Source organism: Mycteria americana, unplaced genomic scaffold, assembly GCF_035582795.1.
Source record: "Mycteria americana isolate JAX WOST 10 ecotype Jacksonville Zoo and Gardens unplaced genomic scaffold, USCA_MyAme_1.0 Scaffold_37, whole genome shotgun sequence".
NCBI lineage: Eukaryota > Metazoa > Chordata > Aves > Ciconiiformes > Ciconiidae > Mycteria > Mycteria americana.
The window spans coordinates 1,780,512-1,801,620 of NW_027445624.1; the positions used below are offsets into that span (position 1 = coordinate 1,780,512).

A 21,109-nucleotide genomic window follows, 5' to 3' on the forward strand; every position below is an offset into this window, starting at 1 on the left:
TAGTCGGAAGGGGCCTTTAGAGATCATGGAGTCCAACCCCCTGCCATTGCTCAGGGACACCTTTCACTAGATCACGCTGCTCAGAGCCCTGTCCACCCAGATGAAGGGGGGCTTTTGCGCTTCTCTCCCATCCCGCTGGGGAAGGGGGGAAGGGAGCAAGGGAACAAATGGGTGCGTGCTTAGTGGCTGGCCATGCTCAACCCACCAAACCCCTGAAATGTCACCAAGGGGCTTTGCGTGAGCAACTGACTCCCTCCCTCCATCTCCATTGACTCTAGTGGGAGCTTAGTCAAGGAGCTCCCATGCAGACACCTCTTTTCTGCACACCTGGCCTGAGGGAAAGGGAATCACAGCTCCTGTGGGTTTGTGGCATGAACTGGAGGGAGATGAATCACCTGAGAGCCTGGAAGCCTGTAACCAAAGTCTGACTTCTGCATTGACTCAGTTGCATCACTGCCTTCCATGGGGAAACAAACCCCTCCCTCTCACTGCCTAGTATTTGGGGAGGAATAGGGGTTTTCAGAGGGAGAACTTGTCACCTCTTTTAGTCAACCGTTCTCTGAAAGGACAAACCACACGGCTGGACTCTGCCGCTCTCTCCCCAGATTAGAGACATGATGTAGGTGTTTACTTCAGCCTCCTTCCAAGAAGGTTCCCCAGGAGGGACCCTGCTGCTTTGTCAGCACTGGAGACCAGGGAGCTCCTCAAGGAGTCTGTGGGGCAGAGGAAGTCACACCTTCAGCTGCCCTTGTGCTCCTGGGCTGGCACAAGCTCCTGGGACTGAGAGAGCTCATGGCAACGGATGCATGGCACCTGCAGAAAGACAGCCGAGTCCAGCAGCAGCTCCTCTGCAAAGAGCAGCAGGGCTCAGGGCACTGCCTGCAGGTGACGAGACAGGATGAGCAGCTCGGAGAGAAGGAAAAGGCAGCCTGGAGTGGGAGGACGGAGGAGGGCTCATAGCAGGGGAGATCTTCCCAGTCCTTGACACAGTAAGTCTCTGGCTGCAGGGCAGCGCAGCTGCTGTTCCCAAAGAGGTCTTCCGAAGCTGCCACATCTGACGGGCATGGGATCTGTCAGGATGGCTCTCACAGCTTCTCAGGGGTGACTGAGAAGGGGGAACTCCCCACAGCCCTGCAGAAGGTCTGGGTGGAAGGAGCAACCCCTGGCAGGGCAGGGTCATTCTTCCATCCGGAGGGTGTTATGTGGGACAGGGATGCTCACAGCTCTAGCTAACCATTTATAGATGGGGACTTTTCAAGGGGAAGGTAAAGTCACCAGGTACCTGAAAGCTCTTGCCTGACTTTGGGTTGCTTTGGGTTTTGGTTTTGGGTTTTTTGTAGGGTTTTTTGTGTTGGTTTTTTTTTTTTTTCAGTTTTTCCCCATTGTCAATAGTGAGATGGAAACAGTATTAGGGGTTTAGGTTTGGGGGTGAGACTCCTAAAATGTTACTCTGAAAGATCAAGAGGTGTGTGAGGAACCTCAGGAAGTCCCTTCAGCCTCCCCTGCCCCCCCAACCTATAGGCAGCACCAACATCTCCTTGGCAGTTGCCATCATTCTCATCAGGGCTTTTCTGAACTGCTCCTTAGCAGCTGCAAACACAGAGCTGCTCCTGAAAACCTCTCTCCCGGGAGGTTTGTGGAGAGCAGAACTGAGCACACAGAGGGTGGGATGGGGTCTGTGAGCATGGACAGGGAAAAGGCACAGGGGCAGAGAAACAGCTCTGCTCCTCTCTTGTGGGAGACGGGATCTGGACCATTCCCTTTCAGCCTGTGCGCTGCAGACACCTGCCTCTGAGCACGGCCCCCCTTGTCTCCTCTCCCACCCAACAGAGGGCTCTACCCTCCAGGCCATGGGGTCTAAGGCATGAGTCTCCTCCTCTGCAGTTAGGTCTCCAGCAGAAGAGAGGTGCATCTCTCCCGCAACGTGCTCTTTTCCTGCTGCATGACAAAGGGGCTGAGAGCAACTGGCTGGCAATGTCACCATCCGGACGTTGATACGGGGGAAGGCTTTCCTGAGAGCCCGCCTGTCTCTCGCTCTCTCCATGCCTCCTTTGGCAGGAGGAGCACGGCCACGATCCCTGTTTCTCCATCTCTCCCTGCTGCTCTGGTCCCTCTTTTCAAGATCGATGGGACAAAGGGCAGGGCGCTCAGCTGCGGTTCAGCTACTGGCCCTGAGAGTCCTTCCATGCAGGTGACTTCCTTTACGGCAGTGAGACGTCCAACCCCACTTCTAAAGTGTGGAGCTGTGGCAATGCAGCGTGTGGGGTTGGGGAATGAGCCCACTCTCTTTTAAAGAGACCCCCACCTTCAGGACACCTGACTGTCCCCCTGGCGTGTCCTGGCAGGCTGTGGGTAGTGCTGCAGAAGAGCACAGCTCTCCTGCAAGCTCCTTCTGGTAGCTGACAGTCCCTGGTTTGCTCATCTGAGGCAGGAGCCTCTTCACATCCTCCCTGCCACTCTCTCCCTATCAGGGCTGAGAACGAGACAGCTCTCTGGAGATCTGCCCTCTGAAACTGGACTCCTCTCTTCTTTGCACAGTCTAGATTCCTTTGCAGAGTGAGCTCTGAGTGCAATCGTCCTCTAGCTGAGAGAGGTGCCAGCACAGGGCAGTTGTGAGCAAGACCACTGAGCGCAGCCGCTCTCTTGAGGCTGCACTAGGTTACAGGGAGCTTTTTTGGTCTCCAGTGACTGCCCAGTGTTTACCCTGAGAGCTAAGGAAAAGCCGAGAATTTCTACCATTGCAATGACCACCAGACACAGGTATCTAAACGAGTCTGCTCTTCTAGAGTCTATACTCACCTCCTCAACCCCATTCCCTGCAAAGCAGGCAGTGAAACTGCTGAATCTTCACCGCTTGAAAAAGGCATGCATTGGAGCTTACATTTCTATGCAGGCATTTCTTGCGCTCTTTTATCCAGCCAGTGCCTGGAGAAATAGTGGATGCGGTGTATTGATGTGTGGACAGGGATAAAGCCCTCGGCAATGGGCCAGGTCACCTCTGCCTCCTGCCTTTCCTTGCCTTGAGAGAGAGCTGATAGTGGTAGACTGAAATCTGTCAACGAAGGAAAAGTAGGAGGCTATGAATACTGTCCTCTTGCCTCCAAGAAGCAGCTGGGCGTGCTCCTCATTTCACCTCTCATGGTGGTCAATAGGAATATACCTGCTGGGTGACAAGACTAAGCCCTCCGCAGTCAGCTCAGGGCGTCCTGCCCCTGGAACAACAACCAGAAGTCTTTTTGCCACCTCTGTGTTAACACTGCTGCAGAGCAGGACTACCTCCTTTGGACCCATAGGCAGAGGACTCCGATCCTCACAGCTCACGCAGCCAGCACAAACTGGAGGTCCAGCTAGACACCTGACAGAATGTCCCCCAGAGAGCTAGGAAGGCAGTGGGCAGAGTTTCTGGGTCGCATGCAATGGGTTTTGCTCAAGCAGGTCTGTTTGAACTTGTCTTTTCCTCCTTGGACAGTCACGCACTCTTGGAAGGAGCAAATGTCCAACAACAGCAGCTCCATCACCCAGTTTCTCCTCCTGGTGTTTGCAGACATGCGGGAGCTGCAGCTCTTGCACTTCTGGCTCTTCCTGGGCATCTACCTGGCTGCCCTCCTGGGCAACGGCCTCATCATCACCGCCATAGCCTGTGACCACCATCTCCACACCCCCATGTACTTCTTCCTCCTCAACCTCTCCCTCCTCGACTTGGGCTCCATCTCCACCACTGTCCCCAAATCCATGGCCAGTTCCCTCTGGGACACCAGGACCATTTCCTATGGAGGATGTGCTGCCCAGGTCTTTTGGTTTCTCTTCTTTGTTTCTTCAGAGTATTATCTTCTGACCGTCATGGCCTATGACCGCTATGTCACCATCTGCAAACCCCTGCACTATGTGACCATCATGGACAGCCGAGCTTGCATCAAAATGGCAGCAGCTGCCTGGGGCAGTGGTTTCCTCAATGCGGTGCTGCACGTTGGACAACAGCACGTTGGTGCTGCGGTGCTGCACTCCTACGTCAGGAAAGCTGGGTTTACTGTGGTCAGTCTTTGCGTAGCTTGTGGGTGTTTTCTGTTCCTTGTCCTGTCCTATGTGCAGATATTCACGGTTGTGCTGAGGATTCCCTCTGAGCAGGGACGGCACAAGGCCTTTTCCACGTGCCTCCCTCACGTGGCCGTGGTCTCCCTGTTTGCCAGCTCTGCCATGTTTGCCTACCTGAAGTCCCACTCAAGCTCATCCCCAGCTCTGAATCTTGTGGTGGCCGTTCTGTATGCAGTGGTGCCTCCAGCAGTGAACCCCCTCATCTACAGCATGAGGAATCAAGAGCTCAAAGAGGCACTAAAGAGACTGATCCGCTGTCTGCTGTTGCAGCAGGAATAAGCTGCCCTTCTCTTTCCACAGGCGATTCCAAGTCTGTCTCAGGCCAGGCTTGATTATTTGGTTCTTTTCTTCTCTGCTTGAACATTGCCTTTGGAAAGCAGTTTTTGGAGTCACCGTGCTTCTCCAGAGGCAAGAACCTGAGCCTGAGGCTTGGGGAGGGAAGGAGCAAGGTTGACCATCGTCTCAGTCCTCAAGGCACTGCTTCTTCTGCCTGTCCCATCCTCCTTAGGAGGCACAGTGGATCAATATCAATTGCAGAATGCTGCTATCAGCTCTCCTCTAAAGTGAAAAGTAATAAAATGTAGCCATGAAAATAAAAAATCATGTTTTGTAAAGTGCTCTTTGAAGTCTTCCTCTTAAGCAAAACGTGCCTACAAGGCCCCTTGATGGAGAAACCTGCCAAACCCTCTCCAGGATCTCAAGAAGCTGGGGTGCCTCTCTAAAGTGCCTGTAGAGGAATGCACACAGGATGGGGAATCAACACGATGAGTTAGAGGTCTGTGGGCAGTTGCAGGGCTACGATCTTACTGGCATCATGGGGACATGGTGGGATGGCTCCCACGACTGGAGTGTTGCACAGAGGGATACAGCTCTTCTGGAAGGCCTGTATGGGAAGACGAGGAGGGGGAGTTGCATTTTATGTGAGAGCAACTGAAGTGGCTGGACATCGGCCTGGGGATGGGTGAGGAGCCAACTGAGAGCTTATGGCTTAGGATTCAAGGGAGGACTAGCTATCTCCAGAGAGCCTTTCCAGCCCCAACTATTTTGTGATTCTGTGATGGTGGAATGCCTGGCAGTGTTTCTGAGAACTTTTCTGTCCTTTCCCCACACTGGTTGCACTCCCGGTGCCCGTGGAGCAGAGGCCTCCTTTTGAGGATGACCTCATTCGCCGTGTCACTCTGAGGAAAAGGTGCACCAGGGGTTACAAATGCCAGCAATGCCTCAACACACAGCAGTATCCCCTACCCTGACTGCTGTGTCCAGCTCCTTCCTCCTTGAGGATCTGAGTTGGAAGGGACCTCTGGAGGTCTCCAGTACCATGATATGCTCTGAGCATGGAGAACTTTAGAGTTACATCTGATTGGTCAATGCTTTCTCCAGGTGAGTTTTGAAAATCTTGGGGCCCCTGAACCAGTGCTGATCCACTCTCATGATCATACAAATATATCTCTGTAACTTTGTCTTTCCTTAACCTCCTGTGAAATTTCCCTTCCTGCTTCTTGTCCTTGCAATCTCTTGTCCTTTCCTTTCCGTCATGATCCCCAACCAGATCCTCAGCCCTACTCAGACCGAGGACTGTCACAACCTGCTCTCCAAGCACAGCCCCTCTGGGATCCTCAGGGCCATGTAGGTACACCACGGTGGCCAGCTCCAAGCAGAGGCATAGACTGCAGAGGGATTGTGGTAGTGGTTGTGAGCTGGCACCAGGGCGGAGACAGGGGTGTGGAATAATTGACTGGACTTAGAACGCTGTCAAATTACTTTAGCGCTGCCACCTTAATCAACTTTGCGAAGCTGTTTCAGTGGAAGCCCTGAGAGGGCTCTGACAGGCAATCGTTGACTCTGATGGGTGGCTACATGTACCGTCCTTAGAAAATAAACCGTTGACCAAGTCTGAGACTAAGACTGGACTTAGCCGCACCTCGACTCCTCTCTGAGAAGGAGTTTAGAAAGCAAGGGGGTCCTGTCTGAACCTCCTGACTCAACGGGAGGGTTCCCCCCCTCCAGCCACTCCTCAGACTCCTACGCAACAGTGACTTTGAACACAAGAAGGGGCCATGGCAGCGGGTCAGCAGAGAAGAGCTCCAGCAGTGTTAAAGGAGAAGCCGCTGCCCGAGCATTCACACACCATTCAGGGAGTCGCACACACACCGCCCGAGACTTTAACTGCTAGGACCAAAGTCCCTTCGCAGCGGCAGCTCCACTGAGCTGATGGGTGCCCCTTTTCAACTCCTCGCTCACATACACTCGCTCTCGGGTGCTTTCTCTCCCCTCTGGCTCGACCCTAGGTTTCCCGAAGCAGAGCCTCCGAGACGACGCGCGCCAGGTGAATTTATTGGTACAGCAGTGAAAACAGCTCGAGCTGGGTGCCTCCGGAGAGGGAGCCAGAACAAAGAAATCCCTGGGTAATTATACCCTGTAAGGTATATCTGAGGTATATCTAAGGTATCTAAATTCCCCTCCCCTCAGGAGACTCTTCGGACCAATAGTAGTATTTGGGTCTGGGGTCTTCCCGTTCTTCATTGGGCCCTTTCATTGTCTCTTGGCGGGCCGATTCTTCTCTTCTCTCTAAGATCGCAGCTTCTGCTAAGGTTGAAGCCTCCTCATCTTTCTGGTTTGCATGGGTTTGGGGGGCCAAGTCAAAGTTCAGTGCACGGTCGGTGGATCTGGGTGAAAGTTCTTGTGGCCTAAGACTTCAGCAAGCCTTGCTACTAATGCTGAAGTGACTACTACAACAAGCAGCTCCCCTTCGCACCCAGTGGTGCTCCGGAGCGAGGATGGTCACAGAGGAGGGGAGGCACTGGGAGCTGTGGCGCCGGGAACCGACACTCGCCGCTGTGTCTTGGGGCTCCTGGCAGGCGGTGCTGGTGGCTGCAACCCCCAAGCCACCCCCAACCCTGTGAGCAGCAGTGAGTCCTCTCCCAACCATTGGGAGCAGCTCTGGCTTCAGAAGGTCTGCTGGCAGAGCTGGGGTTGTGGTGCCCACCCTATGCTTCCAACTCATGGTGCCTCTTGGGATCCCAGAGTCATTGCGGTGACTGGGGTGACAGCCCTGCCTGGCTGGCGTTTGAAGGTAATTTGGGGATGTCCTGGCAGTGTGGCTCATGTTCACATGCTAATCCCTGCACCAGCACAGCCTTGCTGCCCCACATGTGGCCCCCCCAGCCCAACCCTGCAGGCACCACATGGTGCAGGATGCATTCAGGGCTGGGGAAACATCCCCCTGCCGTGGTCTGCACAAGGGACGAAAAATACAAAGGGCCAGGATGGGGGGTGACTTTTGGGGGTTAGAGCCAGCACACAAGGTGGGGGAGGCTGTCCCAAGGACATGTGCTAGGCACACGGACTGACTAAGGGACAGCAGCAAATTCACAGGTCTGCTGGGTCATGCTTCCACAGTGTAAGCCCTGACACAGTGCCAGCCTCCATCTCAACGTCACTCTTCGTGAGGGACGATGGCACAAAGGGATGGGGAGTGGGAAACGCCACGTCCCAGGCCTGGTGGAGCAAGAACTCCTGGCTCTGCACTGTAAGCATGCTTCAGGGTATCCATGGTCTAGAAACAGTTTTGAATTAGCTGAACATGGGCATTTTCTCTGGCGCAAACTCTAGCCCACATCAGATCCCATCTCATCTCTCCGCGATCGTTCTGGTCCTTCCTGGCCCTCTCCTTGTGCTCCCTGCTGGCCCTCGGGAGCTGGGTGGGGATCACGGCTGCTAAGCCCCCTGCCTAAGGGTCTGTGGAGGTGGAAGGTGCTTGAAGGGACTATGGTGCATTTCCAAGGAGAGGAAACGTTCAGTCGTGACTGGGGGGTGACATGAATGACTCTCCTGCCTCCCTTCCATGCGCCTGCTGGCGCCCCATTTCCTCCTCTGGGACAGCAGAGTCCTTGTTTCCCTGTAGACGCCTGGGTTTCGCACTTTTCCTTTGAGGGACTCCACCTTGCCCAATCTCTCTCTTTATGGTGCTCCAGTCACTGCCCGCCACAGGCCCGTGCCATCCATGGAGATGCCTGGGGTTTCCAGGCAGCTCCAGACTGCCCTCCTTAAGGACATCATCTGTGTGTCACATGTGGAACAGCCCTGGGTATGTACCTCAGCGACTCGGTGACTGCTCACCGTCTCCACTTTCACTAGACACCAACGGGTAAGTCCTAAATGCAACACTCAGTCTCTGACAGGCACCAACAGGACAAGGAGCTCTTTGATCCTGAATCCATGGAGCAACAGGCTCCTTTGGGGAGCATTTGCTCGTGCCTGTTCTCGTCACCAGCTTTGGATGAAGAGCCCAGTCTTCAGGCAGTGCACGGAGGAGACGCCATTTTATTACAAAGATGCTGTGGGAGACAGAGCTGTGATGCAGCGTTCGAAAGATTTTTCCTGACAGTCAGGAGACACAGAGAAGGTTCATTCATCCTTAGCAGTGAAGTGAATCCCAATATTTATGTTATACAGATAATGATAATGACAAGGACTAATGAACAAAGCAGGCACCTGCAATGGGATACCATAGGAGTCATTTGTGCAGAGAGAAGGGAAGTCCACAAGTACTGAAAAATGGCCACTAAATCACTTTCCTCAGGGCATCCTTGAGCTCCTTGGTCCCCGTGCTGTAGATGAGGGCGTTCACTGTGGGAGGCACCACCGAGTACAGAACTGCTACCACCAGATTCAGGGATGGGGAGGAGATGGAGGGAGGCTTCAGGTAGGCAAACATGGGAGAGCTGGCAAACAGGGAGACCACGGTCAGGTGAGGGAGCCACGTGGAAAAGGCTTTGTGCCGTCCCTGCTCACAGGGCAACCTCAGCGCAGCCATGAAGATCTCCACACAGGACAGCACAACGAAAATACAACACCCGAGTGCTCCAATAGCACTAAATATAAGAACCCCAAATTCCCTGAGTAAGGAGCGTGAGCAGGAGAGCTTGAGGATCTGAGGGATTTCACAAAAGAACTGGTCCACAGCATTGCCTTGGCAGAGCGGTAGTGAAAATGTATTGGTAGTGTGCAGCATGGCATAGGGGAAATCACTGTCCCAGGCAGCTGCTGCCGCTTTGCTGCGAGCTCGGCTGTCCGGGAGGGTCCCATAGCGCAGGGGGTTGGAGATGGCATGTAGCGGTCATAGGCCATGATGGTGAGAAGAGAAAACTCTGCTGACATCAAGAAGGCAAACAGAAACACTTGGGCAGTGCATCCTGCATAGGAAATGTCCCTGGTGTGCCAGAGGGAATTGGCCATGGATATGGGGACAGTGGTGGAGACGGAGCCCAGACCAAGGAAGGAGATGTTAAAGTGGAAGAAGTACATGGGGGTGTGGAGGCAGTGGTCACAGGCTACGGCAGTAATGCTGAGGCCGTTGCCCAGGAGGGCAGCCAGGTAGATGCCCGGGAAGAGCCAGAGGTGCAAGAGCTGCAGCTCCTGCAGGTCTGCTAACGCCAGGAGGAGGAACCGGGTGATGGAGCTGCTGTTGGACATTTGCTGTTGGACTTTTGCTGCCTGAAGGCATTGGGGCCTGTGTAAGAGGGAAGACAGGGAGAAGTTTTGAGAGACTTCTCAAGGAAAACCCCTAAAATCTTCTGCGGTCTCAGTGCCTTCTCCAGCAGAGAGAAATAAATTCCCATCTCCCGCTGCCCAAGCAGACAACCAAGATGAGAAACCTCAAAGCACAAACACCTTCCCATTCAAGTCAATGCTGCCTTGGTGTACTTCTTCAAAAGGACCCTCAGAAAGATGCTGGGGGTGATGTGGAGCTGTGAGCAGCCCTGACACACGCAGCACCCTCACGACAGCAGAAGGACCCTGCCCTGCCGGGGGTCACTCCTTTAACCAACAGCTTCTCCCCGCAGCACTGTGGGGAGCTCGCTGGGCAGGCTGAGTGCTGACCCTGGCAGGCAGCAGAGTCCCTGCCTGGCACACAGCCTCCTGGGGTGCAGGGACCCTGCTCTGAAGGACAGCCCTGGGCTGGAGCGTGTCCTTCTCCACATGAAAGAAACCCGGAGAGCCATCCTGCCAGATCCTGCCTGCTCTGGGATGTGCCAGCTCTAGGAGACCCCTCCAGAGTACTCAAGTGCATTGCCCTGCAGCCAGAGACTTACTGTGTTAAGGGCCGTGAAGATTTCTCTTCCAGGGAGCTCTCAGCATCCTCCCACTCCACACTGCCTTTAACCTCTCTCTTACTTCTCTCCTCTCCCCTCGCTGCCTCATGATATGGAGAGGGAAGGTCATAACAATGTCCACAGTGTGGATGGACCAAAGGCTGTCCATCCGCAAAGACTGTCTCTGCAGCACCCTGTCCTTCCTGCAGTTTGTCTTGCAAGCCCCACAGCCCTGCAGAGTTTCTGCAGTCACCAAACATTTCTCTGGACAAGATGTCATTGCGCAGCCTCGTTTCTCTGGCCTTGGAGACTGCGGGGCAGTCTGTGGGCACCTCATTTCCTTGTTACATTAACATCTGCCAAGCACTCCAGCATGTGAAGCAGAGTGGGGGCCCTGGGGCCCTGGTACCATGTTTACCTGTAACGAGTCTGTGCTCAGCCCCGGTGCCTCAGCTCAGATGCTGCAGCGCAAACGTGCACAGGCGGGAGGAGCTGGGGAACAGACAGGAGGAGCTGGAGCCTCCCAGCACTGTGATGGTTTTGGATGAAATTAGATGTGGTGGGACAGCTTGCTCACTTGGGGTGCTGCAGTGGAGGGATAGAGGCTCTGCAGAAGAGAGTGGCCGGGAAGGTGAGGATGGGGGATGTCCCCAGTGTGAAGGGCCAGCTCAGATGTCTGGACGTCTTGCAGGATGCTTAGCTTCTGTCACTGAGGATTAGAGAGGCCAGTAAGGGTGACATCGTGTTGGCAGTTATGAACCATGCAGTGAGGGTGAGGAAGCAGGAAAAGTCTTCTGTCGGCAGCCCAAGGAAGTCTGCAGGGCAATGAGCCAGTTCCTGTGGGGGACTGTAATTGCCCTGGCATTCACGGACCAGGCAAAACAAGGTGCAAACAGTCTGCAGCACCGCGGGACACCTTCTTCATACAGCTGCCCAGTGGGCCAACAAAGGCCCTGGGTGCTCACCTGGATCCGGTACTGGCAACCAAGGACGAGCTGCTCAGGGATGTGATAATCACGATAAACAACTCCTCACACACACACAGAGACTGGAAATGGGAATGAAAGAAATGATTTAGGGACAATACTGTCTGAGAGGTGTTGCCATTAGATGACAACAGTTAGAAAGGAGAGAAAAAGTATTGTTCTAACAACTTCATGGCAGACTGTAATGCTGAGAAATTATAAGTGTCTTGTCAAGGAAGAATGAAGGAAAGGAGTAACATGAAAGAAATAGAGTTTAGCATCATGAAGAAGAGGAAGACCTTATTTTAGAGCATGTTAGTGCTGCTGTTGTTAGTGAGAGTAGAAATAAGGCAAATCCCAGGGTGGGTTGGCCCCAGCTGGCAGCTCAGCCCCCACGCAGCTGCTGGCTCAGTCCCCCTGAGCTGGAGGGGGGAGAGCATTGGAAGGGCAAAGTGCGAAAGAGTCGTGGGTGAAGAGAAAGGCAGTTTAATAAGTGATGCAAAGGTGCGTGCGCAAGCAAAAGGGAGTAAGGAATTGCTATGAGTTTGTTTTGAATGCTCTGCCTTTGGAGAGGGGAGTGAATGGGCTCCTCTTTTGCTGGAGCCATAGAAGGGTTTGGGTTGTAAGGGAGCTGCAAGGTCCTGTAGTTGCAAGCCCCCTGTCACGGGCAGGGAAAGGGGAAGGCGTCCCTGGGTGGGCTCGAACCACCAGCCTTTCGGTTAACAGCCGAACGCGCTAACCAATTGCGCCACAGAGACTCCCAAAGTGAGCTATGGAGTGCTTCCCATCGGCAGGCAGATGCTTGGCCATTTCTGGGGAAGCAGAGCTTCGTCACCCACAGTGGGGACTTGGCAAGAGAAACACCAGAACCCGGAGTGTCCAGAGTGTCCACCCTTCATCCTTCTTTCCCTGAGCACCGGACCTCCCCTCCATGGCATTTCTGGTAGCAGTCCTCTCTCATTCCCTGCCCTCTGCACACCATCCATCTGCAATACAAAGCTGGCCACCAAAGCAACTCCTCCTGCAGCCTTGCACAAGCGCTTACACCTCAAAGAGCACAGACGTGCCTCGGCGAGGTCCTCCCCTCACCAAGATGCACTTCCTCAACTGGTGTTTTTACGATGCACGAATGGTGACTGCAGAAACGTGGTCATCCCCTGAGGATGAGAGGGAAAGCCTTGAGAGCTTCTTAGCTTCTCGGGTAGTGATCAGGCAGTGATTGGCAGTGCGTACGGATGCGAGAGAGGGTGTAGGGAACTCGTCAAGAAGCAAGGCGATGGTTGAGGGCTGTAGCAAATCCTTCCAACCTTGTGTGAGCCCAGCAATGGAAAGCCGTTGCTGTCTGTGGGTGGAGGAGGAATAGGTCTGCCCTGGGAATGAGGCTGAAGGCCCCTGCACAAAGGAGAGGTTCCCATCCTGTGTGCATGCCTCAGCCTGGGAGATGGGGAATGCCCTCTGCTGTGGGGTGGCTAGACAGTGCTCAACATGCCCCATGAGCTGACCTTCCTCTCTTCCTCTCCTTCACTCCCCACCCTTGGATGCACCTCAGGAAGCTTTTCACTCCTGTAGAGGCCGGTTCATTCTTGCAGTACCTGCAGTTCAGGAACTTGGCACCAGAGGGCTCATTAACATGCAAAATGCCATGCCAAGCCAAGTCTCCCTGCATAATTCTCCCTAATGCTTCAAGTCTCGTGGGGCTGAGTTGAGAGACTCCAGGAGTGCAGCCAAACAGAAGATTTCAGGAATAAATATCAATACAACAGGATGTCTTCTTTCACCAGTTTTCTTCACTTTTCTGCTTACACAACAAGTGATATCAGCCTTCCCCAATTCCTATTCATCTCCTGATGCGTCTCCTGATGAAGTCTGAACATGTAGGAAAAGTAAGATCCTTTCTGTACAACACTGTGTGGGCAAACTCTGTCCCCCCCACCTCCCACACACCCTGCCATTTCTATCATCAGCCACCTGGGACTTGCATCATGCTCTCTCAAATCCAAGCTTCTCCCACCATAGCCTGCAGCTGAAGGTGCATTTGCACCAGTTCCCACCTGCTGTAGTTGGAGAACCAGCTGCGCAGTTCACAGAAGGATGGTTCTGACCTGCCAAAAAAAAAAAAAGAACAGAAAAGAAAAGAAAGGAGTAGTTCAATAAAAAATAAAAGACATTCCTCAGCTGCCTATGAACTCCAAGTTGCCTCCACTGAAGTCCACTTTCCACAGTGGGTAACCTTAGTGGAAAATCTTCAGCGAGATACGTAGGAAGGGACAGGTAGGAACATAATTCAGGATTTGGCTGAAGGCAGCATCAGGCAGACTGCAGAAAGTTGAGAAGGGGCCCTTGAAGGAGTACATGCAGAAAGATGTGACAGGGTAGTGAGAGTCGATGCAGAGGAAGATCAATATTTCTTCTCCTGAACGTAGTATGCGGGCTGGAAATTTCCATGTTGGCACCATGGCATCACGTCACCCACATTAACTGTGGTGATTTCTGTGTATGGGGCTTTATTTATCAGAGACCCCAGGCATGGGTCAGTGATTTGAGGCACCACAGCTGTGAGCTGCAACTGCCTTGGGCAGAACTTGTCCTGAGACCAAAGCTCTCCCTCCCTGCTTGGTAATGGCACTAACCAGGCATGTGTCAGACAAACGTGGGCACCAAACGAGCTCCACCCACCCGAGCCTTGCACAAGACTGGGATTCAAGGAGGACAGATGTGCCTGAGGGAGGCCTTCCCCTCACCTAGAAGCCTTTCCCAAACTGGTGCTTTGGGATCCATGAATGCTGAATGGAGAGAAATGGCCATTTCTGGAAGGGGGGATGGAAAGCCCTGCTGGGAAACCTGGCCGCTGCCTGGTGCGGGTCCAGGGAATCACCCTCCAAGGATGCACATGTTGCTCAGGAAGCTGTCCCAAACCAGAGACTAACTGCAAGAGCAAGGGCTACTTGTCACCCACGGACCCAACCTTTCCTTTTTGCTCTTCCCAGGGAGTTCTCAATCCAGAACTTTGGCTTTCCTCATTGGTCTCCAATGGTGATTAATTTTTCTTATTGATGGTATCACCTATCCATCCGCATGTTGCATTTAGGCAGTCTTGCTTCTCCTCTGGGACTCGTCGTGTGGAGCTAAGACATAGAATCATAGAAACATAGAAACCTAGAATCATAGAACGGTTTGGGTTGGAAGGGACCTTAAAGATCATCTGGTTCCAACCCCTCTGCCATGGGCAGGTGTTGCGTTAAGAGTTTACTGTCGCATTAGTCTGAGGAGTGGCTGGGGGGGGACTCTCCCATTGAGTCACGAGGTTCAGACAGGACCTCCCACCTGGGAAGCTTCTTCAATGCTGTGCCTTACCTAAAAGTGTGAAAAGAAGTTCTAATGTCTAAGTCACCTCAGCAATTATCCCACAGCAGGGACTCCCTGCACTAGACCAAGTTGCTCAAAGCCGCATCCAGCCTGGCCTTGAACACTTCCAGGGATGGGGCATCTACAACTTCTCTGGGCAACCTGCTCCAGTGCCTTACCACCCTCATAGTGAAGAATTTCTTCCCTATATCTAATCTAAAAGTACTCTCTTTCCGTTTAAAGCCATTACCCCTTGTCCTATCACTACATGCCCTAGTAAATGTCTCTCTCCAGCTTGCTTGTAGGCCCCCTCCAGGTACTGCAAGGCTGCTAGAAGGTGTCCCCGAGCCTTCTCTTCTCCAGGCTGAACAACCCCAGCTCTCTTAAGCTGTCTTCATAGGAGAGGTGCTCCAGCCCTCTGATCATCTTCACGTTGAGTTTCTCATCAACTAACTCTCCCAAGTCCTTCTCCTCAGGGCTGCTCTCAATCCGTTCTCCGCCCTGCCTGTATTTGTGCTTGGGATTGCCCCAACCCATGTGCACGAACTTGCACTTGGTCTTGTTGAACCCCATGAGGTTCACACGGGCCCACCTCTCTAGCCTGTCAAGGTCCCTCCGGATGGCATCCCTTCCCTCTAGAGTATCAACCAGACCACTCACCTTGCTGTCATCCACAAACTTGCTGAAGGTGCACTCAATCCCACTCTCCGTGTTGCTGGAAAGGCGTTAAACAGTGCCAGTCCCAATACCGGCCCCTGAGGAATGCCACTCATCACTGGTCTCCATTTGGACATCAAGCATTGGATCATCAAGCTTTGAGTCCAACCACCCAGACATTTCCTTACCAGAGACTCGTCCAGCTGTCAAATCCATGTCTCTCCAATTTAGACACAAGGATGTTATGCGGGACAGCGTCAAATGCTTTGCATAAGTCCAGGTGGATGACATCAGCTGCTCTTCCTTTATCCACCAATGCTGTAACCCCATCAGAGATGGCCACCAGATTTGTCAGGCATGATTTGCCCTTTGTGAAGCCATGTTGGCTCTCACCAATCATCTCCTTATTTTCCATGTGCCTTAGCAGAGTTTCCAGGAGGATCTGCTCCATGATCTTGCCAGGCACAGAGGTGAGACTGACTGACCTGTAGTTCCCCCAGTCTTCCTTTCTCCCTTTTTAGAAACGGGGGTTATGTTTCCCCTTTTCCAGTCAGTGGGAACTTCCCCAGACTGCCACGGCTCTGCAAATATGATGGATAGTGGCTTAGCAACTTCATCCGCCAGTTCCCTCAAGACCCACGGATGCATCTCATCAGGTCCCATGGACTTGTGCACATTCAGGTTCTTTAGGTGTCTCAGACCTCATCTTCTCCTACGGCAGGCAGTACTTCATTCTCCCAGTCCCCGCCTTTGTCTTCTGCAACTTGGGTGGTGTGGCTTCAGCACTTGCTGGTCAAGACTGACGCAAAAATGTCATTGAGTACCTCAGCCTTCTCCATATCTCAGGTAACCAGGTCTCCCGTTTCCTTCTGGAGAGGGCCCACATCTTCCCTAGTCTTCCTTTTATCACTGACGTACCTATAGAAGCTTTTCTTGCTGCCCTTGACATCCCTGGCCACAGTTAATTCTATCAGGGCTTTAGCGTTCCTAACCTGATCCCTGCCTGCTCGGACAGTTTCTCTGTATTCCTCCCAGGCTCCCTGTCCTTGCTTCCACCCTCTCTAGGCTTCCTTTCTGTGTTTGAGTTTGTCCGGGAGCTCCTTGTTCATCCATGCAGGCCTCCGGGTGTTTTTGCCTGACTTCCTCTTTGTTGGGATACAGTACTCCTGAGCCTGGAGGAGGTGATCCTTAAATATTAACCAGCTGTCCTGGGCCCCTCTTCCCTCCAGGGCTTACACAGGACCATGTGCAGGTGACTTTTCAATATCTCCAAGGGTGGAAACTCCACAACCTCACTGGGAAACCTATGCAAAAGCTCGCTCACTCTTCCAGTATAAAAAAGTGTTTCCTGTGTTTCAGTGAGTGCCCATTGCCTCTGGTCCTGTCAGTGGGCACCACTGGAAAGAGCCTGGCTCCATCCTCTTTTCACCCTCCCTTCAGGTATTTATATACATTAATAAGATGCCTCCTGAGCCTTCTCTTCCCCAGGCTGAACAGTCCCAGGTCTCTCAGCCTCTTCTCATAGGAGAGATGCTCCAGTCCCTTCATCATCTTTGTGGCGCTTCATTGGACACTTTCTAATATGTCCATGCCTCTCCCGTCCTGAGGAGCCAAGAACTGGACTCAAAGTGTGGCCTCACCAGTGCCAAGGAGAGGGGAAGGATCACCTCCTTCCACCTCCTGGCAATGTTTGTCTAATACAGCCCAGGATAGCGTTCACCTTCTTTCCCGCAAGGGCACATTGCTGGCTCGTGTTCACCTTGGTGTCCACCAGAAGCCCCAAGGCCTTTTCTGCCAAGCTCCTTTCCAGCTGGGAGACCCCCAGCATAGCCTGGTGCATGGGGTTGTTCCTCCCCAGGGGCAGGACTTGGCAGTTCCCCTTGTTGAAGGAGCTGCCGGGAGCTGCCAGGAAAACATGCCGCCACCCAGGTCTCGGGCTGCAGGGAGTGCCTGGGCATCTCACTGTTCACACGTGGCAGCCATGTGGACAGCTGCGTGAGGTGCGACCAGGTGGATGACTTGCTTTGCATGGTGGCAGAGCTACGGGAGGAGGTGGAAAGATTAAGGAGCATCAGGGAGGCTGAAAAGGAGATCGACTGGTGGTGCCAGGCTCTGCCCCCCCTGAGACGGGAACAGGAGCAGCAGCAGCCGCCAGTAAGAACCCACGATCAAGGGGATCCTCTGTCCCCCCCCGCCGGGCTGAAGGCAGCAGCTCAGAGGAGGAGAGTGAATGGAGGCGAGTCCGCGCTCGTGGCGGCAGGCGAAGGCCCTCCTTGCCCGCCTCGCCCCCCCAGGTGCCTCTACACAACAGGTATGAGGCCCTGGAGGTGGAAGGACAGTCAGTGGAGGATGGGGACGACAGTCTATCTACACCAGTGGTGTCGCCCAGGTCAGAAGAACGTACCTCTCGTCTTACCACCACCTCCACAAGGAAGAAAAGAAGGGTTATAGTTGTGGGTGACTCCTTTCTGAAGGGAACTGAGGGTCCGATATGCCGGCCAGACCCTCCTCTTAGGGAAGTCTGCTGCCTCCCTGGAGCCCGCGTGAAGGATGTCACGAGGGTACTCCCTAGTCTGGTACGGCCCTCGGACTATTACCCCCTACTGCTCTTCCATGTGGGGGGCGATGAGACAGCAACGCGAAGTCCTAGGGTGATCAAAAGAGACTTGAGGGCCTTGGGACGCCTAGTAAGAAACTCAGGAGCGCAGGTTATTTTCTCTTCTCTCCTTCCAGTGGTGGGCAGTGACACCAGAAGGAACAGAGATGCCCAATCTATTAATGCATGGCTCCGTGGCTGGTGTCATCGCCACGGATTTGGTTTTTTTGACAACGGGATGGCCTACGCCGCACCGGGTTTGCTGGCATCTGATGGGATTCATCTTTCTCAAAGGGGAAAGAGAATCTTTGCTCAGGAACTTGCAGGGCTCATTGACAGAGCTTTAAACTAGACTCGAAGGGGGAGGGGGATAATATCAGGCTTGCCCGAGAGAAGCTGAGGGGCGACGTGCCATGGTTGGAGGGAGCGGCTGACAGCGAGGACAGTCGGCCTGAGTCCTCGAGATGCGCGGGGTACGCTTGGGCACAGCCGAAGTCGAGCGGAGTTGAGCTAGGGGATACTGAGGCAACGGGAGCCAAGAGGGAAACACCAGTGAAATGCCTCAAAGCACGCAAGGGGTGTTCTTCTATGAAGGAGACACAGATGACAGCCCAGCTGAAGTGCCTCTACACCAATGCACGCAGCATGGGTAACAAGCAGGAGGAGCTGGAAGCCATTGTACATCAGGAAAACTATGATATGGTTGCCATCACGGAAACATGGTGGGATGACTCGCACAACTGGAGTGCGGCGATGGATGGCTATAAACTCTTCAGGAGGGATAGGCGAGGCAGGAGAGGTGGTGGGGTAGCCCTATACGTTAGGGAGAGTCTGGATAGTTTAGAGCTCGATGATGGTGATGATAGGGTGGAGTGTCTATGGGTCAGAATCAGGGGGAAGGCCAACAAGGCAGATATTGTGGTGGGAGTCTGTTACAGACCACCCAACCAGGATGAGGAGACAGATGAACTATTCTATAAGCAGCTGGGAGAAGCCTCACAATCGCTAGCCCTTGTTCTTGTGGGGGACTTCAACCTGCCAGATGTCTGCTGGAAATACAATACAGCAGAGAGGAAACAGTCCAGGAGGTTCCTGGAGCGTGTGGCAGATAACTTCCTGACGCAGCTGGTGAGTGAGCCAACTAGGGAAGGTGCCCCGCTGGACCTCTTGTTCACGAACAGAGATGGACTTGTGAGCGATGTGATGGTTGGAGGCTGTCTTGGGCAGAGCAATCATGAAATGATAGAGTTTTTGATACGTGGAGAAGCGGCGAGGGGGGTCGGCAAAACTGCCACCTTAGACTTCCGGAGGGCGGACTTCAGCCTGTTTAGGAGACTGGTCGAGAGAGTCCCCTGGGAGGCAGCTCTTATGGGCAAAGGGGTCCAGGACGGCTGGATGTTCTTTAAGGAGGAAGTCCTAAAGGCACAAGAGCAGGCTGTCCCCAGGTGCCGAAAGACGAGCCGGCGGGGAAGAAGACCGGCCTGGCTGACTAGAGAGCTTTGGCTCGAACTGAGGAGAAAGAGGAGAGTCTATGACCTCTGGAAGAAGGGGCGGGCAACTCAGGAGGACTACAAAGGTGCAGCAAGGCTGTGCAGGGAGAAAACTAGAAGGGCCAAAGCTGAGCTAGAGCTCAGTCTGGCTGCTGCTATAAAAGACAACAAAAAACACTTCTTCAAATACATTAGCAGCAAAAGGAGAGGTAAGGAGAATCTCCAGCCCCTAGTAGATGGGGGAGGAAACACAGTGACCAAGGATGAGGAAAAGGCTGAGGTACTTAATGCCTTCTTTGCCTCAGTCTTTATTAGCAGGGATGAATGTTCTATGGGTACCCAGCCCCTGGAGTTGGAAGATAGGGATGGGGACCAGACTGGAGCCCCCATTATCCAGGGGGAAATGGTGAGTGACCTGCTGCACCACTTAGACACTCACAAGTCTATGGGGCCTGATGAGATTCACCCGAGAGTGTTGAAGGAGCTGGCAGATGTGCTCACCAAGCCCCTTTCCATCATTTACCAGCAGTCCTGGCTAACTGGGGAAGTCCCTGCTGACTGGAGATTAGCGAATGTGACACCCATCTTCAAGAAGGGCCGGAAGAAGGATCCGGGGAACTACAGGCCTGTCAGCCTGACCTCGGTGCCGGGGAAGCTGATGGAGCAGATCATCCTGAGTGCTATCACACGGCATGTAGAGAATAACCAAGGGATCAAGCCCAGCCAGCATGGGTTCAGGAAAGGCAGGTCCTGCTTGACCAACCTGATCTCCTTCTATGACAAGGTGACCCGCCTAGTGGATGAGGGAAAGGCTGTGGATGTTGTCTATCTAGACTTCAGTAAAGCCTTTGACACGGTTTCCCACAGCATTCTCCTGGAGAAACTGGCTGCTCATGGCTTGGACGGGTGTACTCTTCGCTGGGTAAAGAACTGGCTGGATGGCCGGGCCCAAAGAGTGGTGGTGAATGGAGTTTACTCCGGTTGGCGGCCGGTCACAAGCGGTGTTCCCCAGGGCTCGGTGTTGGGGCCAGTTCTGTTTAACATCTTTATCAATGATCTGGACGAAGGGATCGAGTGCACTCTCAGTAAGTTTGCAGACGACACCAAGTTGTGTGGGAGTGTTGATCTGCTGGAGGGTAGGCAGGCTCTGCAGAGGGACCTGGACAGGCTGGATCGATGGGCTGGGGTGAATTGTATGAGGTTTAACAAGGCCAAGTGCAAGGTCCTGCACTTGGGCCACAGCAACCCCATGCAATGCTACAGGCTTGGGGAAGAGTGGCTGGAAAGCTGCCTGGCAGAGAAGGACCTGGGGGTGTTGGTTGACAGCCGCCTGAATATGAGCCAGCAGTGTGCCCAGGCGGCCAAGAAGGCCAATGGCATCCTGGCCTGCATCAAAAATAGCGTGGCCAGCAGGACTAGGGAAGTGATTGTGCCCCTGTACTCGGCACTGGTGAGGCCGCACCTCGAATGCTGTGTTCAGTTTTGGGCCCCCCACTACAAGAGGGATATTGAGGTACTGGAGCGTGTCCAGAGAAGGGCAACGAAGCTGGTGAAGGGTCTGGAGCAGAAGTCTTATGAGGAGCGGCTGAGGGAGCTGGGACTGTTTAGCCTGGAGAAAAGGAGGCTGAGGGGAGACCTCATCGCTCTCTACAACTACCTGAAAGGAGGTTGTAGAGAGGTGGGGGTCGGTCTCTTCTCCCAGGTAACAAGTGATAGGACAAGAGAAAATGGCCTCAAGTTGGGCCAGGGGAGGTTTAGACTGGATATTAGGAAATTTTTCTTCACCGAGAGGGTTATCAAGCATTGGAACAGACTGCCCAGGGAAGTGGTTGAGTCGCCATCCCTGGAGGTATTTAAGGGACATTTGGA

General features: G+C 53.6%; 1 non-coding gene across 1 annotated transcript; it reads right to left on the reverse strand.

Moving 5' to 3' along the window:
• Positions 1 to 11,836: 11,836 nt before the first annotated feature.
• TRNAN-GUU (transfer RNA asparagine (anticodon GUU)) lies at positions 11,837 to 11,910 on the reverse strand. Its single transcript has one exon. It is a non-coding gene; the product is annotated as a tRNA-Asn (tRNA).
• Between the last annotated feature and the right edge of the window lie 9,199 nt (positions 11,911 to 21,109).